Here is a 7,807-nt window from a genome sequence, read left to right as displayed (position 1 = left end):
ACATATATATATATATATATATATATACACAATATATTTAAATACTTAAAATAAATAATTTTAATTTAATACTCTTTTTATATTTATAAGTGTACTTAAATTAAATATAATTAGCTGTAGATCGCCTCCTTTGAACTCTGAATCTGTGATTTACACGAAACGTCAATGAGATATCTAGTAATAAAGATATTATAAAAAGTTCTACTGCAAATGTGTTTAAATAAATTTAAAGATCCCGATTAAAATAACCCGGTGTTAATAGAATTACTACTAATTTACCTTATTTTTTAATATCTTTTTAGTTTATGTAGTATTGATTAAAACCAAAAGTCTGTCTTATTCTAATTAAAAGTTAAAACTTCTTCAGATTTCGAAGGATAAATGCGATCTCAACTATGCTACTCGTAAGTATAATACTCGACGATCAAATTGATTGTGAGCGTGCTTACGCCCCCATATATTTTTATAAAATCAGAGAATAACGTTCACGATTGGCACCAGCAACGTCTCTCTTTATCCTTATTCTCACGATGGCAGGCGTCTCTGGAGTGTCGGAAACAACGGGGATAAAAACTCGTCGGACTTGTTCTACGTGCGAGAGTATGAACAAGGAAAACGGAAGAGAGAATTGCAAAGATGCAGAGAAAAAAGAAAAGAGAGAAAGAAAAAGAAAGAAAGAGAATAACAAAAAGAGGAAGCTAAAAAGAGAAGGGATGCCATCAGAATCAATCGTGACGTGTACGATGTTTGTCCGAATCAGTGAATTATTACGTGATTGTCGCAATTAATACGTAATTATCGATAATCGTTTTTTATGCTACGCATGTCATTTATTTAGCTATTTCCCAGAATTATTGTTTATTATCATGCGTTATCGTTATAGGTGTTTAATGGGCTTGACGTGCCTTTTTGCAGCAGCTCTTATCCATTCTTATGTAATATATTATTAAGCGAGTGATAGCGTGTGAACATGTAAGAATTTAATAAAATTTGTGATGTTTTCTACGTAGCGTTTTAATTGTCGCAGTTAATATATGTATTAATTGTATATTCATTTCCTTTTTACGCATCATAATAATTAATATCTTAAATTATTATATATATGTATATAACTTAATAAGTGGTAACTGAGAACTAGATGTATGCTTAAATAAATAAAAAAAATATATATATAATTTTACATAATTATATATCATATAATTTATATATAAAGTATATGTATAATTTTTTTGTTAAAATATAATTAATATATATTAAATTTATGTAAAAAGTTCGAAAATGCAAAAGAAATTTTTCGTAAACAGATTTTAAATATTATTTGCATATCTTAAATCATCATTAAAATAAAAGTATAATAAACTATTATTGTTACATACGTGTTTCTCGAATGTAAAATGAATTTCTTTGAATAGTTTTGTCTTGGTTCATAAATATTATTAAATAGTATTATAATTAATTTTATACGTTTTTATAGTTATAATATTCTAGTATAAAATCAAATATAAATGTAATTTATATAGTATAATTAAGGATACGCGCGCAAAATTTTTTTATTATTAATATTTCACAAAGTGAGTTTTGAAATAATTCTGACAAAAAAATAGTTTTAATTTCTTTTGAAAATTATAAGAAATATATACACAAAATATATAAATTTTAGGATTTGATCACAGGTTTGCCGTAACACATTAAGACATATTTAAGTTATAGACGTAAGCAATGCACAAGCTTCGGCGTATGACGTTGGAATTAATGGACATCACTATGTCTCTTGATAGCGTGCTATATAAGTAAAAGTAAGTAATCTAATCGTTTGTAAGTAAGTCAAAAATCATCTTGTTAATTATCCTGAAAAAATCTTTTAAAGGTGCGTCTAGACTATCGGGCCGAACCTTGAGCCGAGCCGAGCCGCGAGCCGATCAGTCTCGAGCCGAGCCGAGCCGTGCCCCGAGCTGATAAGTTTCGAACCGAAATTATCGAAAAAAGAAAAAGAAATACGGATCGCTTGCGACGCTAATATATTACGGCAATCCTCTGTTCAAACCCTAAGTAAGCGTGTAATGTTTTTGGATCAAGACATGTGATCAAAATTATGACATGTTAAGATATGTTGTAACAACTTAATTCATGCATGTGTTTATCTTCAGTCTACTTCCTCTCATTCATTGGACATCAACGAAAGGTCGACCACTCAATTAATATTTTAAATTTTAATACAATATATATATAAATAAAAATATATGCTTTCTTTAATTCTTTCTCTTAAATTGCGTGAACATTTAACGAATAAATGATGCATATATTATCAGGAGACGCGGTAGCGTCTCTGGCCATGTTCAAAAACTGAGAGACGCTACAAGTCTCTTATCCCGAGCCACCAAAGTCTATTTTTGGGAGGTGCATAACTACCAAAATATAAAAAATTTTGAATCAAACGTTATATGTCCTGTTATATTTTCTAAATATGGAAACTTATAATATTATATTACATTATATTAGTAAATAGTAATGCTGAAATTAAAAAAAAAGACAGTGCGGAGAAGAGATCATCTTTTATTCTTGAATCACGAGAAACGTAGGTATGTAGTAGATGTGTACATAACACGAGAGCAAACTTAAGTATGTAATACTGTCGGACACACGGTCGAAATCAAACTTACGTCAATATTATCCATCGAAGTGAGGATTTCGTTTATGTCTTCGGCCTACTTCCGGTCGTCCCTGAAACGGAAGGTCGTCTACTTTTTGAAGACCAATGACCGCTTTTTAACATTCAGAGTTGCCGACATTGTGAAATTGTGGATGACTTTCCTTGAATTTCAACGGTGAAAGGATATAAAAGCACGTGAAACGAACGATCAGCTTTGAATCGTTTCCTAGACGTTTAACAAGTAACAGTGACATTTCCGTTTCGCGATGAGAAGTTTACTTTTAATAGCAGCGCTTAGCGCAATTTTTCTAAGAGAATCATTTAGTAAGCCAATGGAAAAGATAGACAATTCTGATGTGTTAGATCCCGTCGCCTCGATTGTAAACGAATTCTCCGAAAATGGTAATCAAAAATTTAAATTTGATGGATTAAGATCTTTTTTATAACGAACACATCTTTTGTTTAAAAAAATATTTATTTAAAAAACCATTTTTATTTTAACAAAAGTGTAAAAATTTATGCATTTTCAATTACATGATGTTTACACCACTTCTTAATTTTTTTAGATTATTTCTTCTTGTAGAGAAAGTTATGCATTATACTTATCTCTAACTAAAATATTATTTATTATAAATATTAATATCTAACTAGCATATTATTTAAATATTAATGTATAACGGAATAAATACTTATATTACTTTAGACACTACGAGAGAGCAAAGATCACCGCAATTCGGTTTGTTAGGTGGTTACAATGATTATGATTACAATGATTATGATGATGCGTACTATTTCCGTTATGGAAATAAACGAAAATATCATCACTATAAACCATTTCGACCTCATAGGCCACACGGTCTCATTGGAGGATATGGATGTCGTGGGGGATATGGATGTGGTGGAGGATACGGAGGGTACGTGTAGAATATTATTTTATTTGATTAAAGAACAATAGTCGTAACCTGTTTTATATGTTGACGTAACAATTTAAATTATTTTATCATTTCTTTGTATATGATAAGTTAAAAAAAAATCTGTAGTTTTTCACAAGTATTTGTGAACTGAAATGTGCAAAATAACCGTTTGCATTTTACCTTTCGATTCACACAGATGGCAACCGGACTACGGCGGCCATCACCATGGACAAGGAGCGTCCTTTGCCTCAGCATCAGCAGGATCTGTAAGTGGAGGTGGTCCTTATGGTGGAGGACATAGCGAGGCGAATTCACAGAGCGCGAGTTTTAACATCGGGCCTTTCTCAGCCTCGTTCAGCACTGCTCAATCGTCAGGACAAACTGGATTCTGAATTTTTGAAACGTAAGCATTGGGTTAGATCTTACAGTTAGCCTAATACACTGTAGAGGGAGAGAGAGAGAGAGAGAGAGAGAGACTCGTATGTATATTTAATTAAATATTTATCTAAATCAGATTATTTGCTATTGTGTTAATATACATATATAAACAGTTTATTCTATCATTTATTTTATTACATTCGCACATTGTTATGACAAAAGAAAAGAGTAATACACGGAAATTAAATAATGTAACTAATTATTTATAATTATCGTAAAATATATATTATCAAATATTATATTATCAAAAAATCTTATATATATATATATCAATTGATTAACTTTTATTTCAATCATATTGTTATCATAAATGGATTATATCTTCTTCCTTTTGAAAAACAGAAAATGAAAACTTGTGCATTTGTAATATATATTTTACACAAGATGTAACTACTCTTTATTACGAACATTTTTATTGCTTGTTCAGATTTTATGGAAAAAGTTAAAATGTATATCTTTTAAATTTTAAATTGTATAACTTATTATAACAATATTATATTAATATCGGGCAAAATTCATAGAGTATACCGAGAAGTATAATAATATCACGTCTTTCGCATTCTAAGAAGGGTTAAAGACCAAGAATGTTGCGCTGCAGCATTATACGCTGCGGCCGCCCACGAAATTGCGCTGAACTCGTCTCAGGCATAGGTCAACGAACTCGAGGGGCCCGGAGGTCGGGTCCGGGAATCCGCGATTCGCATTATATTACCGCGATCTTGTTGTGCCCCCTAACACCCCGCGCTGCGCTGACCCAACGCGGATGAAACGAGCCTGAAACATCTGTCCGGCGCGGCGGGCCCTATGGCGGGCCCCGAAGACGCAACAATCTTCGTCGGGGAAATACGGACGTATTTCACTTTCGTCGGAGTATGCACTCGTATATATACTCGAGAGAACGGCGATTATAGCCGTGCAAATGTACATGTGTACATTTATGTGTATGTGTGTGTGTGTGTGTGTGTGTGTGTGTGTTTAAATATATTTGAGTGCGAGTGTGTGTGTGTACATTTGTGGGACCTGCCCGGAAAGGCTCCGCGAATGTGAGCTGGCGCGGCGTTCGCGCATTGTACCATTGAGGCACACGGCCCTTTCGGGGTACGTGTGAAAAAGAATGAACAAAGGGGAAATGAATCTTCTTGGTTCTCAGGCAATCGGCAGACGGCCAGACAGACGGATTAACTCGTTTTAAAGGGACGGCCAGACGCCATATTGTTGTTTTGGAGCCCGTAGTTTAGGTACGACGGCTCCTCTCTCTCTCCCGGCGCGACGAACCGGTCTGTTTTCGTCTCCCGAGAGATGCACCTACACGCGAATCGGAGTGTCGATTATGCACACACTTGCGACGCTTGGACATGCAAGTAAATGGCCATTGTTCGTTCGAAGGGAGTCAGAGAGCTTGGGGATCGAGCGAGCGAGTTTAAATCGGATCGTTTCGGATTGCCAATGTATAGAAAACAAGCATGACAAGTTGATACCAATTTTTTAACTCTGAACCTAACGATGCGTTTCATAAGATCCGAGCTGTGTATATTGAAATTATTTTGTTTAAATCTTTGGAGGGATCGATTCTCTTTGAATTATTTTTTTAATTAATTCCATGTAGTTTGATATTATTTCTGGATTTTTAAAATTGCTCCTGCAAGTCATATCTTGAACAATTTTTTTTCCTTTTGCATAACTCCGCGCAAACGTTTTATTACGCTGCACTGTAATCGGGAAACAATGATGTCTTACCTGTTTTCTTAATGCGATTTTAAACATATAGGTATGTAATCCTGTGTTGACGCAACCTTCGCTACACAATCGTTAAACATAGTTAAAAGATAGCCAAAGGCTTACCTCTTTTTATTAAAGATGACTCAACCGAATATGTTAAAAAGAAAAATTGCTCTTCTACATAGCATATCTTTTTTTAAAGCACGAGTATTTTTGCTGCTGTCTCATCGTTTCAAAGTCGAAGTTAGTACAAGGCAGTAGATTAAATTCTTAATTTTATCCGAATTCTTTCTTGTTCTTTACTATTTTTAAATAATTCTATTTGTGTAACTGGTTTAATAACCATCTTAATGGAAGCAAACATAATACTTATTATTTTAGTACTTTAAACATTTCCCATTCTCCGCAGCTTCAAGGAGCAGCTAGGCAGCCTCGAATCACCCCTAATTTATTTCACCATCATCGTCTCTCCGCCATTATTGTGGGCCCATTGTTTACAAACATTCTACGTCACTCACTAGGAGCAAGTAAATAAGCCTAACCGCGTGCGTGAGCCACCCTCTTGCCTCTTGCGCGAGGATTTCCTGAGCGAGCAAGTTTTCTTTGTCCGCATGCCAGCCACCAGATGTTCTCCAAAATAAAACCGACAAAATGTCGCGACATAGCGCCGCGATTCGCGCATGAACAAGCGAGACGGAGAAATCTGACGAGAGAAGAGTAAGGATGAAGGAACCACGAAGAGCGACGAAGTGGGGAGAAGACGCCGCGAGACGGAGGGTCGCTGGATAAACGGCACAAAGGGATAGGAAGCCGAAGGGAGGAGGGCCCTGTTAAGAGCGAAGGCCCCTGAAATCGAGATCCGAAAAGCCCCGTGCAATGACCGGACGAACCGCACACGCGATCTTCACCGACGCAGCATCCTCCGTTTCGAGATACTCTCTTCATTCTTCTCTCCCCGGAGAACCAAGAGGAGTCTCGAGGATGGATGGCAAAAGACGCGCTCGTCGAAGAAAATCGTGAATCTTCGATAAGAAACAGTTTATTTATATTTTATTTAGCAAAAAATATCGAAGAATCAGTCTCATAATTCCAATGATCTCTACTAGTATAATTAATGTTTAGTAATTATAATATTTAAAAATAGTAAACGAATAAAAATTAAAAAACTTGTGAAAAAAATAAAATGGAAACTTTTTTTTTAATCCTATTAAATCCTTTCTCTTGAAGCCATTTATATATTATATGATGTATATAACAATCGTTTCATGAAATAATAATGCAGTTTTAATTGTAACGGAAATTTGTATGCTTACGTTAATTAATCTTTATTTTTTTTTATGTATAATTATAATTACGACAAAAATATCCGCGTATTATGATCGAAAACGGAGAGTAATGAACATTCGAGAAATTACGTTATCTCGTTAAAAATCCACTGTGATATTAATTACAGCTTATTGGATGAGGTACCCTGTTATTTTATGAACTACGGAAGATCATTAAATGTGTTATCTTTTGCGCCCCGAAATCACCTCGGTTTCAAGAAATTACAGTCCGACTTCAACTCTTTGCTAAAGTACAATAAATATAAATTCATGAGTAACTTGATTTCATCATCTCATTAACATGAGATCTGACTTAAATCAAGGAATATCTCTCGATTTATGTAGGATAAAAATTCTTTTCTAGAAGGATCATTGCCGATTCTTGATTAAAATTGGCACTTCTAGATCGTAGTGGGGTCCACCCTGAAAGAAATGACATTGACGATACCCGAGATGCATCAAAGAGACTCGTTAAAGGACTGTACTGTCGTTAACCATTGTTTAGCCGCTCCTGGGCACCTACGGCCCTGCCAGCCGGTAAACTAGTCTCTCCGTCTGAAGTAAAGAGAGAGACAGAGTGCTGGAGTCGTTCAGATAAACAGAAGGAGAGATCAAATGAGAGAGACAGAAGGGGAGAGGTTTGAGAGAAAAAAAATGAAATAGAAAGTGGTCCGGCCGGTGCAACAGACTACAGTATATGACGCCTTTAAAGCACCTCCTCCTGGTGGTACCCATGAGTCTGTTCCTGTTTTCCACACATT

Source organism: Cyphomyrmex costatus, unplaced genomic scaffold, assembly GCF_001594065.2.
Source record: "Cyphomyrmex costatus isolate MS0001 unplaced genomic scaffold, Ccosl1.0 scaffold125, whole genome shotgun sequence".
NCBI lineage: Eukaryota > Metazoa > Arthropoda > Insecta > Hymenoptera > Formicidae > Cyphomyrmex > Cyphomyrmex costatus.
Note: the sequence above shows the minus strand (reverse complement) of the source record.